Consider the following 20,184-nt stretch of genomic DNA (forward strand, 5'->3'; position numbering starts at 1 on the left):
TGTAAGGTATTATGAGGCAGCAGGTATAACTGACACCACCAAGCTTGGATCCGGGAGGTCTGGCGTCTGCTCCTGGCTCCTGCTTGCCCTTGTTCTGTGACCTTGGACACCACCTCTAGTGGTGCATCTCTATTTCTAAGGTGGAGTTACCATTACTGATGAAGACTCTCTCCTTAAGCAAACTTTACTCAGGCTCCTCTGTGTCCTCTTTCCTACTAGCCCTGGACCTTGGTCCCTATCCTGTCTTTGGCCTACCCAGCTCAGTTTTAGCAAGAATCATGCTAAGTCAGTTTAGAGAGAATGCCTGACCCTTGATATCTGATCATGCTGGCTTGCCTTCAGCAGGAATCCTGTTCAGTGAGTTTAACAAGAATCCCCTAAGCTTGATGTCTCCTCTTAGTAATTTTCCATCCATTGACCCCCCTCTCCCTGCTCCTTGACTATAAATCCCCAGCTATCTTTGCTCTACTCGGAGTTGAGTCCCATCTCTCTCCTCTATTGCAGTAGTCCTGAATAAAGTCTTCCTTACTGTTTAACAAGCATCAGAATAACTTTTTCTTTAATGTTACCCACCATAAGAGCTTGGAATTGTTCAGAATCCTCAAGGACCTCTAATCCAACCTCACCTTATGTTGAGAGACATTGGAGTTCACCATGAGGGGTCCAGCACCTCACAGTGCAGTAGATGAGGAGCTCATGCACCCCCTTGAGGCTGGTTCTCATGATCAAGAGGCCCTGCCTCCATCTCAAGCTCCAAATCTGCCTTCACTTTTACTCGTTGATCTCAGTGCTGCCTTTCCTTGAAACCTGTTCCTTCCCTCATTAAGTAAATAAATTTGCTTCTTAAATTTTAACCATCTTAATGAAAATAATTTTAAGCTATGTCTATATTGCCCTTTTTGCTTTCTTTAACAGGATTCTGAGCCTGGTTGGACCTATGTTGCCCGCTCAGGGATACTGTTACTCTAGAAGCCTGCGTTAGAGTGATGCCCCTGGGGGTCAACTCCATGAGGACTCCTGGATCTCTGCTCCTTTGCATCGAATTGTAAATCCCTTGTTTCTTTCCTCTGCTGTTAGCTCCTGCTCATGCCTTGTTTCCTACAGTTTTATAAATGACGCACTTCTTTTTCTTTCACGGAATAAAGTGCATGGGCTTTGTGAAAGCTCTTTGTCGCTCAGACGTCTTTTTTTTTTTTAATTTCCAGGTTGATGGCTGTATTCAAGGTGTTAACATTATCAGAAGCCTGACCCCCCCATGGTGAGCAGTTTACACTCTGATATGTGCCCTGTCTGCTTTGAAGGACTTGCTAGGCGCATCATGGGTCTATAGATACATTTGCTTTTCCATTTGTTTATCATATACCCCAAAATCTGTGCCCGTGTTTGCTGATTTTCACCCCCTATTCTTTCTGCCTCACCTCATTCATGGGTATATTTGAAGAGCAGCGACTTTTACAGGATCAAAACAACTAAAGTCATTTGCTTGAAGAAGAATCTTAGGATGAGAATTAAAAAGAATATCAGAGTTATTTTTAAACATTTCAATATGACTCTCTGAAAAGATAAAGATTCTTTTTGTTAAACATCAACACCCGACTATTATGACGTGTAAAAAATGAACAATAATTCATTTCTTAATATCATTGAATATTCATGTTCAGATTCCTCGATTGTCTTATATTTTTTCACAGTTAGTTAAAAATAGCTCAGGATAATCAAAAAATTTAAACAAAGTCCACACATTGCATTTGGTTGATATGCCTCTTAAGTCTCTTTTAATTTGTATATTTCCTGCCCCTCTCTTGTTTCTCTCTTGCAATATATTTGGCCAAGAAGCTGGAATTTTTGTCTCATGGAGTCCTCCACAATGTACATTTTTCTGCCAGCATCCCTGTGTCACCATTTAAATGTTTCATTGTCTCCCAAATTTCCTATAAACTAAAGGCTTGATCAGATTTAGGTTCAGATTTTTGGGCAAGAATATCTCATAGATGATGATGTAACTTTTGTCAGGTGACACATTCTGTCTTTTTTTGAAATGTTAATATTGTCAAGTGCTGTTTCATCTGATCATCCATTATTAGGGTGCCCATCAGCTTTTTCCCTCATGGTTTTAGCAGCCATTGATCACCCATAATGGATGCCTAGATCCGTTCTTTATTTAGGGGGTACAAAAAGGTGATATTCTCATTCTGTCATTTCTTCTGCATTTATTAGCTGGAAAATTTCTGTAAAGAAGAACTTTATTTCAACTTTTATTTTTTATTACCTTGAGATATAGTTTGTATATAAAAGGCAGAATAGTGGCTTGATTCTTCCCTTTTGTTTACCAGAATAATGAATTTGTTCCGTATTATCCTTCACAGATGACAAGTGAGTTTTTGAAAAAAGATATTATGAACTCTTGGATTTTTAATATATTTGACATTGGGGTAAGGATTTGGTAGAAACCGTAATAAAAAATAGCCTCTTTTTTTAGACGTCTAAATTCTACTTGATAAATGCTTCTAGATAATAAGAGAAAGGAGGGAAGGGAAGATGTGGTGTGCAAAAGGAAGAGACTAGAAATCTATAAGCATAATTGAATGAGGATGGAAGTAGAACAAAGAATAAAGATGCTAAAAATAAGGTGAAAAAAATAGGAACAATTTGAGGGGGAGAGGAGTGAGGGGTGATGAGGGAGGTGATGGGCTGTTGGAGAGTGTGTTGGGATAAGATTGCATAAGTCCTTACAGGCCTTTGTAAGGACTTTGGGGCCATTGGATGGACATGATCTTATTTATTTTTTTAACATGAGAATATACTGTTGGGGAGGCAAGGATCAAGGGCACAATCAGTGAGACCATTTAGGAGGTAACAGTGACTAGGGTGCTGGTGACAGAGCTGATGAGCAGCAGCCAAATTCTTGATACGTTTTGAAGGTAGAATTTACAGGATTTGCTGACGGATGGGGTGTGAGGTGTGAGAGAGGAGGAGGTATCAGGAGAGGGAAGACCCACATGTATTTGGGGGATGAGAGGTGACAGTGGTGGACCTTGGCTGCTCCAGGCTCCCCTGGCCCTTCCTTGCCCTTCAGCAGGTAGAAGAGTTCAAGGCTGGGAGTGGGAAGGCTTGGCTACTGGGCTCTTCATTCTTGAGTCGTGTAGGAGTTGCTGGATGGGTTCATTCCCTAGTGGACCTGTCACCTCTTTAAACTCAGTGACCACAGCCTGAACCCCTAGCCCCAGCCTATTCCCAGCCACAAAAATGGCCAGGGTTTGGGGAGGTCACCACTGAACCTCTAATGGACACCCAGGTCAGAAGATAAGCCCCATGATAGAGTAGAAGCATCTTCTGTGAGGAAGAAACACTGTGAGAAACACTTGTATCCTGAGAACAAAGGTTGTTGAGAACTAATTCCCGCCTCGTATATCTAGACTTGGTCTTGGTCTTGGAAGAATACTCTTGGGTATGATGGGCTATGCTCAGTGTCTTGGTGGGTAGTTTCAGATCCACTAGATCTCTTTGCTTATTCCTGCCATTTTCTTTCTTTCTTCTTTTTTTTGGTGAGGAAGATTGGCCCTGAGCTAACATCTCTCACCAATCTTCCTCTTTTTGCTTGAGGAAGATTGTCCCTGAGCTAACATCTATGCCAATCTTCCTCTTTTGTATGTGGGATGCCTCCACAGCATGCTTGATGAGCGGTGTGTAGGTCTGTGACCGGGATCCGAACCCACGACACCCTGGCCGCTGAAGCAGAGGGCGCAAAACTTAGCCACTATGGCACTGGGCTGGCCCCTCCTGCCATTTTCTTAGAGGAGTGTTGTACATGTGCTCTGCTTTACTCCTTCTTCCTAGCACTCTGAGGACTAGAACCGGGGTAGGAAAATTACAGCCCATGGGACTGTTTTTGTAAATAAATTTTTAGTGGAACACAGCCACACCTATTTGTTATTATTGTCTGTGGTTACTTTAGTGCTATAGTGGCAGAGTTGAGTAATTGCCTGTACAAAGCCTGAAATATTGACTGTTTGGCCTTTTACAAAAGGAAAGTCTTCTGATCTCTGGGTTGGAAGATAAGCAGAGGATGAATAAGACTATCAGCACGTGGATCACACGAAAATATTCCTTGTCAGTCACTGAAACGCCGCTCAGGCTTAGTTAACGTGTGAATGTGAAACTCTGTGGCTCACAAATCGTGGCTTAAAAATCATTAAAATACTTTTACTTTTCTTTGTTCATTCTTCTACATGTTAGATGACATTCTCCCTGTACTTGAAAGGAAATATAATTCAGCCTGGTTAGGTTCATGTGAAATAATGGTGTCGTTTTACTGGGCAGATGGTTGAATATTAGTAATCCCAACGTTCAGCATTTGAGTCCTAATTTGCTATACCCTCTTCCTTAGTTAGTATAAAGCTTTCTTTTCCATATGGGTGTACTATATGTGGTCTGTTTTGCCTTTGTGTGATCAAGAATTCTCCATTTTTTCTTTTTTTTTTTTTTTGTGAGGAAGATCAGCCCTGAGCTAACATCCATGCTAATCCTCCTCTTTTTGCTGAGGAAGACCGGCTCTGAGCTAACATCTATTGCCAATCCTCCTCCTTTTTTTTTTTCGCCCCAAAGCCCCAGTAGATAGTTGTATGTCATGGTCGCACATCCTTCTAGTTGCTGTATGTGGGATGCGGCCTCAGCATGGCCGGAGAAGCGGTGCGTCGGTGCGCACCCGGGATCCGAACCTGGGCCGCCAGTAGCGGAGCACGCGCACTTAACCGCTAACCCACCGGGCCGGCCCTCCATTTTTTCAATGAATGTCTCACGCTAAGGGTTTTCAAAATAAGTAGACTTGCATTTCTTTTCCCCTAAATGGAACTCAGTTAGTTTTATCTAAGCTATTCCTTTTGTCTTCTGGCTATATTGTGTGCTACATTATTATGGATGGCCGTAGAATTCTTTATGTAAAAAAGAATTGAAATGGATTTAAAATATGAAGGGCTTTTCGTTCTTAATTGCCTCTTAATGTGATAAAAATCAGAGTGTAATTATTAAAAATGGTAGAAGAAAAGAATTAAAACAGTAAAATTGCTTAGCAAAGATCCTGTTTCGTAATGCATTTGGATATAATGGGTATTAGGACGTGTAGTTATCAGTCTTTCTCTAAAGTGTGAAGCTGAGGTTTGGGCGGGCGGGGGACCTTTGAGGACGCGGCAATGTCTGAATTAGCTCCTGTGGTAGCACTTCTAAATCTGTGCACAGATTGTAGCATCTTCCTGTCTGTCTTGTTAGTTGCTTCTTTGTGGTCGAGACAGACAGTAAAACTAAGGGCTAGGACAGAGGGACCCCCAATGCTTGACCAGCCACCCGCGACTTCCCCGAGTTGGTCCAGGAAGAGAGGAGAGGACGAACTCCTGAATATGGGCTGTGGCCTTAGCTCAGACCGCAGGGTCATTTTCTGGAGTAGACCAGGTGGAGGGCCTTTCTTGCCCGGGTGTCAGGTTGGCCTGGGACTTATGCTTAAAACAGGCTGAGAAGCTGCCTTCGCTCATTTTCTAGACCCATCCCCTAACCCGGCCCCGTGGATCTTATTGCTGAGATGGCCAGAAATCATAAGTCCAAGGGAAAAGAGGAGAAAGGAATGGATCCCAGGCTCAGAGCCTGAGCCTCAGTTTCCCCATGGCCCACCTTGGCTCCACTCGGGATTGGGAGACCAGAACACGCAAGAACGCAGATAAAAGTATTGGGAGAGAACATTCCAGGCAGATCTGAGCTTTTATTCGGTATTCCTTTGGTTCAAGAGTTCCTTGCCCGTAACCTGCCGTGTCTAGGCTCCTTCTCAGAGAGGTGGTCGTGGGTGAAGTTCATCGCCCCCTGGTGGAGGAAGTTACTCTGTGTGACTGTAAAGAGGCTGATGTCAAAACAGCCCCACCACAGCTTATCTTTTGAAAGCCTCGGGTGGGGAGGATGGGGAGGCAGCACTGCCCAGTACGCTAATTTGAAAGACACTACTGCTTAAAAATTTGGAGCCTCTTCTTTGGCAATAACTTTTAGAGTCTCCAGCGTATTCTTTGGAATATCTCCATCAGTTTCTCTTTTTGGGTAGTTTTGATTTTCAGTGAAATTCTTAAAGCAATTGCCTCTCAATTGGTTTTCTACTTCCATTCTTGTCTGCATAGTGTCCATTCTTCACAGAGTAGCTAGAGGATCTAAATAACAATCAAATCTCGTTGTTCCTCTGCTGGGAGCTTCCAGTGGCTTCCTACTCCCATGGCTTTGAAAACCAGACTTGAAACCAGACTTCCTGCCTGGCTGCAAGGCCTCCAGTGATTTGTTGTCCCCCCCGCCCTCCACCCCCCATTTCCTCTTAACTTCAGGCACTTCCCATACCTTCTTTCTGGGACTAGAACACAGCCAGCCTCAGGCTTCCTCCTGCATGCCGGTAATGCTCTTCCCCCAGCTCCACCTGGCCAGCCCTTCACTCCCTGCAGGACTGTGCTCTGACGTCACCTTCCCAGACTCTCCCCCTGAGAATCAACTAGGAAGTAGCAGCCACTCCACACACACTCTCCCCAGCTCCCCCATCATGCCCAATTACACTGCTCTAGTCTCATTGTCCTACTTGGGCCATTGGAACTCTCTTATTCACTGGTGGGTTCCTTTAGAGCAAAGGGTTCCCAAGGTCACCTGTGGCCCATTGCCTCAATCAGAGGCTGCCACAGCGTGGGTGCTGTCATTCAGAGACAAGTCAGCTATGTAGGGTGCATTCTTCGGTTGGATAGTGTCTTATAAATAGTTCCCCAAGATGGCTACATTGAGGGAAGAGTTCAGATTCAGAAATGTGTGTTCTGATCTATCTAGATAACCAAACCAAACCAAACCAAGACAGTTTCTTTATGAAATGTCATGTGTTGGATTGGCCTGCAGTGTGGAGGCTCATGACACAGGCTATCTAGTATCTTCCCATGGTTTTAGGCCACAGTGGCCTCCCTGCTGCAGCCCCCAGCACAGTACAGTTTCACCTGAGTAACAAGGAGATTGGTCTAGATCAGAGTCTCTCAACCTCAGACCTGCCGACATTTTGGGCTGAATCATTCTTTGTGGTGCAGGCTGTCCTGAGCACTGTAGGATGTTTAGCAGCATCCTGGGCCTCTGCCCAGTAGATGCCAGGACACTGCCCCAGTTGTCACAACCAGTGTCTTCAGACATTGCCAAATGTCCCTGGGAAGGGAGGAGTAAAATCTTCCTGGTTGAGAACCACTGGTCTAGAAACAACCCCATTCAAGATTCTACCATTAACCTTTTATACCATCTTTCATTATTTATCCATCAGTGTGGATCAAGTTTGTGAGTGTATAAGAAAGTGCTTTGAAGCAATAGCATGTTACTCAAATTTGGATTATGTTGATGACTGAAGTGTTGTTTTGTAATCTACATTTGTGATCTCAGTATCTTTGTCATGGGCCCAAGTTTTTGCCTTCATCATTTATTTATTTTTTTTTTTTAAAGATTTTATTTATTTATTTTTCCCCCAAAGCCCCAGTAGATAGTTGTCTGTCATAGCTGCACATCCTTCTAGTTGCTGTATGTGGGACGCAGCCTCAGCATGGCCGGAGGAGCGGTGCGTTGGTTCACACCCGGGATCCGAACCCGGGCCGCCGGCAGCCGAGCGCACGCACTTAACCGTTAAGCCACGGGGCCGGCCCGCCTTCATCATTTATGAAATACTTCCCCCTCTAACAAAGGAGGATATTCTCTGCTAATGCGTTGTGTGAGTTTGATTCTTAAAATCACAATCATGGCTGGAAGGAATCTTGAAGGATCTTTGGGGAATACATGTCTAATTAATGTCAACATCGTTATCATCTTGTTCTTCCCATTATTCTAAAGATGAGGAAACTGAGGTTCAAAGAGGGACGGTGATTCACCCAACTCGTGGTTAATGGCAGAGCGGTTACTGTATGAGTGTTTCTGGAGGATTTTCTTGCACTTTGTTTTCTGTGCTGTTGATGCTGTGATTAGTAGAGCCCTCTGAGTGCTCTTACCTCACGGGCGGGATCCCTGCTGGACCTGGACATGAAGTGCCACTGTTCTAGGCCCATCAAAGATTTGCTAACAGCAAGTTTTTTAAAAAGATGATCAGGGAGGAGATTAGGGGAGTCAGAGAAAGGGAAGGACAGAGGAGTACCTTAAAGGGCATAGACATTTAACTGAAAAGGGAAAACTGTGTGTGAAAAACAATGCAAAGGAAATAAAAAGAAGAGAAAGGAGGAAATCCTGGATAAAGGAACTGAAGAATCCAATCAACCAAATGCAGTGTGTGGATCTTAGATCTTGATTTCAACAGACCAGCTGTGTGTGTGTGTGTGTGTGAGAGAGAGAGAGAGAGAGACAATATCAGAGATGTTTATAAACTAAATGGGTAATTGGTAACAGAAGACTTTTGAAGGGGCTGTAAAAATAGTATTGTGATTATGTTTCAGAAAAAGGTCCTTGTCTTTTAGCAATACATATTAAAGTATTTGTGGATGGCATAATGTGATGTTTGAGATTTTCTTCAATAAATAATCCAGGGTGGGAGGATCACAGTGAAACAGGATTTAATAGTTGAAGTTGCATTATGGGTGCATGGGGATTATGTAACCATAATAAAAATTTCCACAGTAAAAAGTTAAAAAAATTAAAAGCTGACCAACTTTGGTAAATTTCGAACTTCTTTGAAATAAAAAAATAACAAATAGTGTGAGACATTCATCAATTTTTTTAATCTTAACTCTTCCAAGCCCAGCAGATGCTCCCCAGTTTTCCTGGGAAAGTCCCTTTGCCCCGAGTGACAGGCAGATGGGGGAAGAACTGGAGGAAGCTTGCCCTCACCAGGTTGGCAGTGAGGCTGCCTCTCCGCATGCTCTTGGCTGCTGGTTTCCACCAGGTCTCGTCTTCTCTGTGCCAGCAGAGAACCTACAGTGCCCCTGGAGAGTTCTGGTGCTCCTGGGAAAGAAACATGAGTGTTGACATGCTCATGACTATCCCTCCGTCCCTTCTGCTCCCTCCCAGAAATGATCTGGGGATTAACATATTCTTTTCCCACATATATTTTATTATTTAAATATCATACAAGTAATATATGCTTTTTGTAAAAACCATGCGGAGTAAAAATGCAAGTTCTTCTCTTTCTCCCCTCCCATCAATTTCATTGACCTTTCCAGAAGTAACCACTGATAATAAAATGATGAGTATCTTTTTAGGTCTTTTTTGTTTTTACAACCATGGCAGAGTTGGTTTTTTTTTTTTTTTGGTAATGCAAAAAAAAAAATTTTTTTAAGCAGTCACAGAAAGTTGGGAGAATAGTTCAAAAGAACTTTCTTTTCCCCACCCCCGAACCCCTTCCCTCTCTGAAGCCGCTTGAGAGTAAGTTACTGACTTACTCCACCACCCTGGAATTCTTAGTGCGTGTTTCCTACACCCGCGACATTCTGCTGCACGATCACAATATAGTCATCGATATCACGAAATTAACATTGACCCATTGCTACCGTCTAATCCAAAGACCCCACTCAGATCTTGCCAATTGTTCCCATAATGTCCTTTATAAGGAAAAAGATCTAGTTCTGAATGATGTGTTGCATTTAGTTGTCATGTCTCTGGGCACCTGTTATGAACTATGCCTTGTTCTAAACCCTTGGAATCAGCAAAAAATATAGACAAAAATCTGTCATTGTGGAGCTTGTGTTCTAGCAGGGGAGACAGAAAGCCAATAAACATAACAAACACTAAATCTTGTAGAATGGTAGAGGCGAAAAATGCTACAGATAAAGGATAGCAGGGCACAAGGTGATTGCAGTGCAGTTTTAAATACATTGGTCAGGACTGGCCTGATGAGAAGGGGCTTTTGGGCAAACACTGGAAGGAAGTGTAGATATCAAGGAAGAACATTCTGGAAAGAGATAATAAGAGCAAGTGCCAAGACTTTGAGGAGGGGGCATCCCGGTGTCTGAGCATGGAGGGGTGAGTAGAGAAGAGTTCAGTGAGGTAAGGTGGGCCAGACCATTCGGTCTTTGTAGGCCAGTTAATTTTTTCCCCTTTTTTGGCTATTTCCATTTTAAACCGTGGAAATGTCTTCATTCTACTACTGCTCTTTCATCTGATGACTTCCCTAGGCCCTAGCTTTTCCTGGTGTTTCTTGACATCCTCCCACTGAAGTTCTCTCTTGCCTTGATTGGTGAGACTTTGGACTGAGGTTTAGTTCATCCTCCTGGCCACTTTCTGTCTGACTCTTAAACTTTTCCCTGGTCCATCTTCTTTCCTCCCTTGCTTGTGGCTTGCCTTTTTCTTTGCCTTTCTTAGCGCATTCCGCCTTTGAGAACTTAACCCAGCCCCTCTCCCCCAATAGTGCTTACTCTGGAGCAGGTATTGTTGTAAGCGCTTAATGGTCACTAATTAATTTAATCATCAGCAATGCTTTTTCTGTTTTATGAATGCGGACATCGAGGTACCAAGAGAATACATAACTTGCCCCTGGCCACACAACTAGGAAGTGCTGGGGCTCAGTCTCTGGCCATTTGCTCCCAGTTTGTGGGCTCTCATCCACTGTGTGGTGGACGCATGTTCATCCCTGACCTCTCTCCTGAGCGTCAGCCCGGTCACTCCAGTTTCTGAGGGATGCGTAACAAATAACCACAAACGTAGGGTCTTAAAACAACACACACTTATAATCTCACAGTTCCATGAGTCAGGAGTCTGGGCACAGTTTAGTGGGTCTTAAGGCTGTAATCAAGGTGTTTGCCAGGCTGCATTCTCATCTGGAGGCTGGCCTGGGGAAGAAACTGCCTTCAAGCTTGTTGACGGTGTAGGCAGAATTTGTTTCCTTGCAGTTGTGGGACCGAGAATTCTTATTGGCTGTCAGCTGGAGGCCACCCTCACCTCCTAGAGGCCCACACTTCCTGCCACATGGCCCCCTCCGTGGGCAGTTCACAACCTGCCAGTTTGTCTGCTAAGATAGAGTCTCATGTAATGCAATGTAACCGGTGGAGTGACATCCCGTCACCTTTGCTATATTCCATGGGTTAAAGTTAAGTCACAGGTCCTGCCCACCCACCATTGAGGGGAGGGGTTGTACAGGGTGTCATCACGGGGTCCCCTTATGATGTGCCCTCCATAGAATGGCTCACTGATCTGGGAATTTCACCCTGAAACCAGAACTCACCATTTTCCCTCTTCCAACTTCCTGATACCTGTTAGCATTACTGTGAGTCTTCCAGCCACCAGATTGTTAGCCTGAGTATTAGCATTGACATCTCTTTTTCTTCGTCATTTCCGTCATTCTTTCACTTATTAAGTCGTCTCAAATTTTCCTTGAAGTGAACTTTGAAATCTATCTTCCTAAACACTGACTATTGTCTCTCTCTCTCTCTCTCCACCTCTGTCTCTGTCTGTCTCGATCTTTCTCTTTCACCCGCACACAGACACACACAGACGCCCACGTATTGAGTTTCCCCCAGAGTCTGGCGTTAGCCTAATTGTCCAACCTTTTCCCGCTGAGCAGGTTGCCTCACTCCCGCATTTCTGCCCTGTTGGTTCAGACTTTCGTGTCTCCCCAGGAATGTCACCAGCACCCGCTCCGGGTATTCCCAGCAGCATTCCCCCCACCTCCTCCAGGCCTCCTGGATTGCCCCTTTCTCTGAACTCTATTTACCCCTGGTACTGTTCACCTGGCTTCATGTTGGAATCATCAAGGTCACTTGAATTGGATTACTCAACCGTGTATAGACTTGGCTCACTTCCCTGTACACTGTATTTTGTTTTTTATTAAAGTAATGTTGGGTGAATTATGTGAATTAAAAAGTTCATGAGAAAAATATGGTATACTAAATCAAGCATGCTCCTTGGCAGTCTGAGTCACCCGGGATGCCTGTTCCTTTGGCTGGCTCCGCCTGAGGTTGGGCACCCCAGACATCGGCAGGCGAGATTGATGGCCAGCGCCAGAATGCCTGTGGCGCAGTTGACTGGCTGTGCCTGCTGCTCGAGGCGTGATTTATTCTCACCTCAGAGCGACCAACCTCTCCGTGCGGTGGTACAGACAATGAGGCCTGTCCTAGCATGCGAGGCCTCAGCCCTATCCATCTTGTGGGAACTTTTTTTCCTCTTAAGTTCTGCATTTGGCTTCTTAGCTTAATTGACTTCTGGGTGGATGAGGTGCTGTTTAATGATGTCTGAAGCCCACAGGGACTGTTTTGATGGACTCTCAAGGAGGGAGAGGCCACCATGTCCCCCTGGCCCCTCTGTGGGTCAACACCACTCTTTGTCAAGGTCTTTTGGGTGCCCGCTGCGTGCTCTGCTCTTTCCGAAGCGCTGGGAAGCGAGGTGTAGAGAGAGAGCACTGGTTCTGCCTTGAAGGAGCTTGGATCTGGGTGGGAGGCAGGGCACCCAGGAGAAAGAGCAGACTTCCTAACAGCAGAGCCAGAGGACGACCCGCCATGGTTACACAGCACCTGCTTCCTGAGCGAGTCCAGGACACCTGTTGGAGAAGTATTTTGGACTTGCTTCTCTGGAGTAGGAGAGAAGCCTGTTGTTTATGACAGGGAAGTTGGGAGCGGCCCCTTTGAAAGGAGGAGATTTGGGGGGATGGTGATTCTTTTGATAGGATCTGGAGTTGTATATTCTGGGGAGGAGGGAGTTGAGTCTTATCTCTGTCTAGTAACAGCAAGTGGGAAAAGGGCAGCTTTGCTCCCCAGGGGCCAACGAGTCCTGTTTTTCACAGCTGCATTCTCCTTGAGCAGCTCCTTCCATCATCCATTAGATTCTGTGTCGAGGGAAGAGGCAAGGCCGAGTGTGTAGTTGCTGCCTGATACCAGACTGGTTGCCCGAAGGAAGTCCCCCAGTCTCTGCCCACCTTCCTTCTTTTTTGCAGCCTGCCAGATGCTTGCTTTTCTGCCTAATCTAATTATGCCCAGGTGTGTGCATTTTTTGCTTAGTCTTGGTCAGTTTGCAGAGAGCTCTCCTGATACTTTACATAGTAGATTACCCCAATGCCAAATCCAGTCCTACCCAAGAAAGAACAGTGAGTTGTGACAATTACCAGGCAAGTTTCTGGGTGGAAGGAGCTGGTATTTTTCTGAGTGGAAACTTTGTGGAGGGAACTAGTGGTTAATTAAAAAACAAAACAAGACAGCTACGACTTTTTTTTTTTTTTTTTTTTTTTTGGTGAGGAAGATTTTCCCTGAGCTAACATCTGTGCCAATCTTCCTCTATTTTGTTTGTGGGTGGCTGCCACAGCATGGCTGCCGAGTGGTGTAGCTCTGCGCCCAGATCCAAACCCGCGAATCCGGGCCACAGAAGCAGAGCATGCCAAACTTAACCACTACACCCTGGGGCCGGCCCCCAGCTACGATTTTTTTGAGCACCTACTGTGTGTCTGGCATTGGACTAAGTCCTTCACATCCATTGCTTCATGTCCTCCCCAGAACAATCCGAGTAGTGGATGCTGTTAGCACATTTGCTCTTGCAAATGGGGAAACTGAGGCTGGGAGAGGTCAAGTACCCTGGTCACAGGGATCTTCAGGAGTGGAGGCCAGGGGACTCAACTGGGTAGAGCTGGGTTCTCTAACCCAAAAAACTCATGCCCAGAATTTGGGGACTTGCCAGCCTGCCTCATAGAGATTGTCCATGCCTTTTGAGAGCTTCCGCGGTTCTGAATGTGGAGTCCTGAGTGACAGGGAAGTTGTAGCCCAAGGTCAGAGGTGGGGTTGGGAATCAGTGTTTGCAAAACACCTCCATAGTTGGCCCCTGTCCTTGGGCTTCTCCACGTTGCACTTCTAACTTAGATTCTGTCCTCTAATCTTGGCTAGTATGGATGTTTTAGGAGTCACCAGTGTTTCTCATCTGTTTATGTTGAGGTCTCTTACACTGTGAGTGTTGTGATGGTTAATTTTATGTCAAGGTGACTGGACTACCCCATACCCAGATATTTGGTCCAAATATTTTTCTGAGTGTTTCTCTGAGGATGTTTTTGAATTGATAGACCAAGATTGCAGATTGTCTTACGTAATGTGGGTGGGCCTTGTCTAATCAGTTAAAGGCCTGAATAGAACAAAAAACTGACCCTCTCCCAAATAAGGGGGAATTCCTCCTACCTGACTGCCTTCAAGCTGGGACATCAGTGTTTTTCCTGTCTTTGGCCTTGGACTGGAACTACACCCTCAGCTCTCTTGGGTCTTCAGCTTGCCAACTGCAGATCTTGGATTTGTTAGCCTTCATAATTGTGTGAACTAATTCCTTATAATGAATCTCTCTCTCTCTTTATATCTGAGAGAAGTGAGACAAGGAAGTATCTGAGCCATAGTCTCTTCACTTTCATTGGGTTTCTTTCCTCCTTTATGTCTGAACTCACAGCTCAATTTTTAATGCAGACAATTCATTCTCATATTCTTCCTCCTTTTATAATTCTTTTTCCATGACTTTAGGAAAACTTCTTTTTCTCTACTTTCTCCATCTTCTCTGCTTCTTTTCAATCATTTTCCCTTCCTCTTGCTTTTGTTTCTTCCCTACTATCCTATTTAGGATCCAAAATGGCCCTGATAGTTGTGGTTCATAACGTTCAGGCTAGTATTGGTATCATTAGTCCTTACATGAAATTCTTCGTAATAAACAAGGCCATCGCTCTCTGAAGCCCACTCCAGAATTTCTGAGACTGTCTCGAGCCACCCTTTCTTCTAATTAAGTTTGCTTTTCTCTAAGCACCAGCTTTTATGATGAATAAAGTATTTCCCTTTGAACTTTACTGTTTTGCTTTATTTTTACTGCAAGATGGGCAACTTTTCTGTTTTTAGCATTGTTTTCATTGAAGATGTGCAGCACATCTATAGCATTTTGTATTGGAAAGGCTTTGGTGGCCAGCTAAGCATGGCCCAGCTGCGGCTGTGGGGCCTGGCGCTGTAACGGAAGGCCTTCCTTGTCCCACTTCCTGACTGTGGTGAATGAATACCTCCCACTGGTATGTTGGGGATGCTCCATATTTGTTTCCTGTTTCCTTTGCCTTCTCTGTGTCTTTCTCATTCATACTTCATCATTCCCTGGTCTTCACTCAGTTATACTGATAAACTTGCACTTGATCGTGCAGTAAATAGTCCACCATGATAGCCAGTGTGTAAGCTTCCATTGGAGGCCCAGTCAGCTCTCTGCAAGTGAGCACCAGTGAATCTTAGCACAGGACGGATGGAATTGTGCACGACGCCTCTGCTGCAGGAAAGGGTATGTGGATTATGAGGCCTGGTGTGGCCAGAACTTGCATTCCTGTCTTTAAGAGATAACAACAAGAGGTTGCTTATAATTTTCAGCTGCAGAAATTTTGGCTAAAGGCAGAGTTAGTTTAAAAAACAAAATAACAACAACAACAACAGCAAAACCCTCCCTGCAACCAACCTTTCAAAAATCCAAACCAAAAATACAACCAACATAACCCCGATCTTCCCTTCATTTCCCTTCTCTCCCTGACTACATTCATTTCCCTGGGACAGGGAGGGCTAACTGATAAGTTCAATGGATATGTTCCAACTCAGGAAGTAATGGATGGTAGTCTTAAATTAACTCTTGGATATTACAAGGATTTGGGATATTCTAGGTCTCCTGTGAAGAGAACAGGCCTTTGGGTTATTGCCAGGAGTTTGAGGGTCTGAGATCTCTGCCAGGTAGGCTGTGGTAGGGCAGCATTTGTGACAGTAGTCAGAATTCTATGCATTTGCTAAAGGTCTGAGTCTCTTTTAATTGGAATTATAGATGACATCCAGAATGGCAAGGGGAAGCTTAAAATCTCCTTGATTTACCAGATTATTTTCCATAAAATTTGTACCTCATAGGAAGGAGTCTTTTGGAGTAAGCATTGCTCCTCCTTTAGCAAAACCAAAATGTAATATAAAAGAACTGTGGTTAAAGAGCATTCTAGAAGGCGCTTGTACTTACCAGAGTAAGGCTTACCCTAGCATTACAGAATGTTAAAGCCAGCAGGGGCATAGTGATAAAATAAATTCAGATCCTTCATTTTACAGATAAAGAAACTGAGGGGGCTGGCCCAGTGGCATAGTGGTTAAGTTCGGCATGCTCCACTTTGGCGGCCCGGGTTCACGGGTTTGGATCCCGGGCACAGACCTACACCATTTGCCAGCCATCCTGAGGCGGCGACCCACATACAAAATAGAGGAAGGTTGGCACAGATGTTAGCTCAGGGAGAATCTTCCTCACCAAAAAAAAAGGAAACCAAGGCCCTGGAATTTAATTGTTTTGCTCAAAGTCCAGATTCACTTATCACCATAGACTGTTTCTCACGTTAGCCTGTGACATTTGATGTTGCATTCCACATGCTAGGAGACTTTTCCCATGGAGACATTACCTACACGTTACTGATCATAACATTGTCTACAGCAAAAGCAGTAGTTGTGCTGGCATTCTTTTATTCTTAGAAAGGGTTACTGACATATATTTTTTTATTGTTAAATATTTAATAGCAGACTCTAGTTAATTTGGATATTACAGCATTATTTATCTGAGGCCTTGATAAATGGTCCAGCCTCATTTTCCTCAAGCTGACAAATTTTGCTTCAGTGCTTGTGGCGATTGTAAATATGAAATTAGTATTGCAGCAATTAGTCATCGATCCTGAATTTTTTCTGTGTGAATTCCCGGAGCATAAGCACGAAATTCATGAGTCCAGACCTCAAACCATTGTGGCATTATAGGTATTTCACTCCTCCCTGGAAATTTATTGCAATTAAGGAATTTAGTAGAAATCTGCCTGTATTGATTTTTTATTTTTAAACCAGGAAGCTGTATTCCGTAGCTGCTGTTTTCCTGTGCTGATGCAGGCTGACTCAGCGCTATGCTTTTCAACAACAGGAAAGCCAGTGCAAATTCTAAATTTTAGTGCCTCCACTTAAGAGAGTGGATTACAGTTGTTTGGTAAGTGCTCTTGCAATTTCCATGGGACAGCTTATCTTTAGCACTGTCTGTGGAAACACAGGTCCCACTGCTGGGAGCTAAAGAGGTTAGAATTGATTTTCATGAGATTTTTCACAATGAAATCTCATCAATTTCTATCCTCCCAGCTGTTTTAATTTGAGACCCAGGAGGGTTCAAAGATGAACAGTTTACATGCTGCGGCTTCTCTTTGGCTTTTTGGGAGGCTGCACTCTATGAGGTCCAGCTTTTATGAAATATGTTCTCAATGACTTGCTTGGGAGCCAGCTCTGTCTAATGTTTTATGTTACATAACCAGTCAGATTTGTGTTGCCTACGATGAATTCCAAATCCCAGTTTTTAGGAATTTGCAAGAGGGGTAGGGATGCTGTTAGCTTATTAGAGAATGAAAACTTGGAAAACCATAATAATTCAGGGCTCATTACAGAAACCATAGCTTTAAAATATGATTCTTTTTGTTCTAAATATGCATATTAGAAATTATACTCTGAAAGCTGAAAGAGATTCAGAACTGATGGACCATAGGAGTCTTAGATCTGGGGATTTTATTCCAACAGTGGTGTGGTGGGTCAGGTGAGATTTCTTATATGAGGGCATTTAAACTGGTCAAGTAGGGCTTCAACAGGTAGATTTACCAGTCATGGGAAGAAAAGCTAGAAGCAGGAGCGTGCACTGAGGGAACAGTAATGCTAAACTCTGCATGATTATTTGTTAAAAACCATTTTCAAAAATCAGATCCTTCCTCAAAGGGCAAAGAATTAAACCAGTGAGGATATATAGCAAAATGGTCAATAGACTCTGAACCAATTCTAAAGGTGTTTTGGGCTGTGGGGGCATCTGTGGCTCTCTAAGGTATTGTCTAATGGGGAACGGTTGCCTCCTCCCACTTCCCATTGTTTTGTAATGTCTGGGGAGCTGGCCCTGAAATGTCTGTTCATTATTTCTTGTCCATTCCTAGAGGGTTTAATTACTCCCAGTGGCTATGAGCGGTTGGGGAATCCGACAGGCCTGGCCGTGTCCCATAGCGGGCTCTTTGGTGACTCATTCCTTCCCATCCTTCTTGCCTTTCTTTTTCAGAGCTAAAGCTGTGAGATGAAAGGTGAGTCCCAGTTTTCTAGTTTTTGGGCAGAAATCCTTTCTGCTTAAATTGCTCCAAGGTAGTTAAAAGTTGTTTTCGATCCTGGGTAACATGTATGTTGTAGAGATACATGTGAATTTGGTGTTTAATGTTTAGTTCACTGAAACACTGGATCAAATGTGACTGATCACTGGGGACCTCTAGTCCTGGCTCCTTCAGGATTTGCCTGTATGGCCTGGTGTAGGGTTCTTCTCCTTTGGCTTATTTTCCTTCCTAAATCTTAGTAAGGTTGCTAAAGTGCAGAATTCCAGGACTCTACCTTGACAAAGTCTCTCTCCTTGACCTTTAGTCATGCTCCTCTGAGCCCCCCCACTTTTTTTTTGGTGAGGAAGATCAGCCCTGAGCTAACATCCACCAATCCTCCTGTGTTTGCTGAGGAAGATTGGCTCTGGGCTGACATCCATGCCCATCTTCCTCCACTTTGTATGTGGGACGCCTGCCGCAGCATGGTTTGATAAGTGGTGCATAGGTCTGCACCCGGGATCTGAACCTGCGAACCCCGGCCCGCTGAAGCAGAGTATGCAAACTTAACCACTATGCCACTGGGCCAATCCCTGAGCCCCCTTTTTGACTCAGCCCCGAATTTGGCCTCTGGTTCTCTCTTTGGCCTGCCCAGCCCAGTCTTAGCAAAGGATCTTTCTAAGTTGTCCCTTCACCCTTGGTATCTGACACCTCTTGATATCTGATCAAGTTCCTCATCCTCCACCTTTGATGTCTGTATCTTTGGCCAGTCTTTAAGCAAGAATACCGTTAGGCCAGTTTAGCAAGAACCCCCCTACCCTTGATGTCTCTTCTTAGTAATTTTTCGCTGGCCCCCTCACCCTGCTCCTTGGCTATACATCCCCACTTGTCGTTGTTGTGTTTGGAGTTGAGCTTGATCTGTCTCCTCTATTGCAATATTCCTATTACAGAAGTCTTGAATAAAGTCTTCCTTACCGTTTCATCATGTGTCAGAATAATTTTTTCTTTAACAACCTCTAGTTTCTTAAGTGATATGTTCAAGATGGGACCCTGTGCATTAACTAGGGAAGGCTAACTCCTGAAACAAAAACCAAAATTATAGGGGCTTACCCCACAAATTATTTCCTGTCCACATAAAATTCTCTCCCACATGGTGATTCCAGGACCCAGGCTCCTTTCATATTGTGGCTCTGTTGTCTCCAACGTGTGCCTTCCACGGTTGCCATATTCTTGCGAGTCAAATCGTGGGAGGGGAAAGAGCATGAAGGCTTGTATGAGGGAAGACACATTTCCACTCATATATCATTGGCTGGAATCAAGTCACACTGTCACATTTCTCTTCAAAGGAGGCTGGGAAATGTAGGCCAGAGGAAGAGGGAAGGTTTGTTTGACCCCAGATCATGAATCTGCATTTTAAACAATTACAAACATGTAATTTTGATGTAAGGGACGCTTGGGTCCCGCCTTGAGAAACCCTGTACGTAATGATGGCAAATGTCTTCCAGTCCTGATGTTCCATGATCCTGTTGTGTCAGGACTTTTCCCATGGAAAAAAACAGGGGCGTCCTTCCAAAGTGAAAAGAGAAGTTGAACAAACAAAACCACAGTTGATCTTTCTGCGCATATTTAGGATCGGAAAAGCATGTTGACCTGTTCAGACAAGTAAATGGTCAGTGTCACCATCTCTTCCCAGTGGCCCCACAATCATCTTGCTGCAACTCTTCTGCCTCAGGAACACGCCATGATACCACGTTATGGTGCTTCATTCCACAATAGGATACTGGGGACCAGAATGGGGAGCACAGATAGTGTGCTTGTTTCCCTTAGCACTAACTACTGTGGATGGTTTGCTCTTTCTTTTACCTCTTTCAACCCATTGAAGACAAGGGTTTTCCTAACCTCTTCTGCTTAGAATCACTGATCTGGGACCATGAAAACTCTGACAGTATCTGCTATTGACTTGGTCATTTGTGTTGTGATTTTTTATTTATTTTATTTTATTTATTTATTTATTTTGTGAGGAAGATCAGCCTTGAGCTAACATCCATGCCAATCCTCCTCTTTTTTTTTTGGTGAGGAAGACTGGCCCTGGGCTATCATCCGTGCCCACCTTCCTCTACTTTATATGGGATGCCGCCACAGCATGG

The 20,184-nt window shown here is 44.2% G+C and overlaps 1 protein-coding gene across 10 annotated transcripts in view; it reads left to right on the plus strand.

The window, feature by feature from the left end:
• Positions 1–20,184, plus strand: part of TIAM1 (TIAM Rac1 associated GEF 1) — a 358,647-nt gene that overhangs the window by 74,346 nt on the left and 264,117 nt on the right. For 6 of the 10 annotated variants that reach the window (XM_087418157.1, XM_087418165.1, XM_087418162.1 and 3 more), the window contains exons 2-3: positions 916–1,045; positions 1,206–1,258. The exons of 2 other annotated variants lie outside the window; for them this stretch is intronic. The gene's annotated coding sequence lies outside the window, so the exon portion shown is untranslated. The remainder of the gene's footprint in view (positions 1–915; positions 1,046–1,205; positions 1,259–20,184) is intronic. 2 more of the 10 variants (XM_087418159.1, XM_087418164.1) reach the window with 1 other exon arrangement.

The sequence above is a fragment of the Ceratotherium simum genome, chromosome 27 (assembly GCF_057802395.1).
Source record: "Ceratotherium simum simum isolate JZ-2026a chromosome 27, ASM5780239v1, whole genome shotgun sequence".
Taxonomy (NCBI): Eukaryota; Metazoa; Chordata; class Mammalia; order Perissodactyla; family Rhinocerotidae; genus Ceratotherium; species Ceratotherium simum.